The following is a 360-nucleotide window of genomic DNA, read 5'->3' as shown; positions in this document are numbered from 1 at the left end:
ATTTTAAAAGTTAAAAAAATAGGGATCGCAACCAGGGTGGAAAAAATTTATTTTTCTAAATCGCAAAAATTTGCCAAAATATTAACTTTAGTCAGGTATAACTGAGGGAGTTTATGAATCTATATGAACATTTTTCAAAAACATGTTTATCCGATTTTAATTCAAAATTTTATCGTATTTTTGCGATTTAAATATAAAAACTCAAAATTTTTTTTGAACTGTTGAATTTTTCGTGTTTGTCTTTATTTGGTAGATATGTAGAACAAAATAAAGGTGTGTGCCATAAAAAATTTTTATGTAGAAATTTTTAAATAATTTTTACTTTAGTAGTTTTTAAGATTTTTCTTGATTTTTGTTTAG

The sequence above is a fragment of the Rhagoletis pomonella genome, unplaced genomic scaffold, assembly GCF_013731165.1.
Source record: "Rhagoletis pomonella isolate Grant_MI unplaced genomic scaffold, Rhpom_1.0 Rhpom_scaffold_00007, whole genome shotgun sequence".
Taxonomy (NCBI): domain Eukaryota; kingdom Metazoa; phylum Arthropoda; class Insecta; order Diptera; family Tephritidae; genus Rhagoletis; species Rhagoletis pomonella.
The sequence above is the reverse complement of the archived record's forward strand: the minus strand, read 5'-3'. Positions refer to the sequence as shown.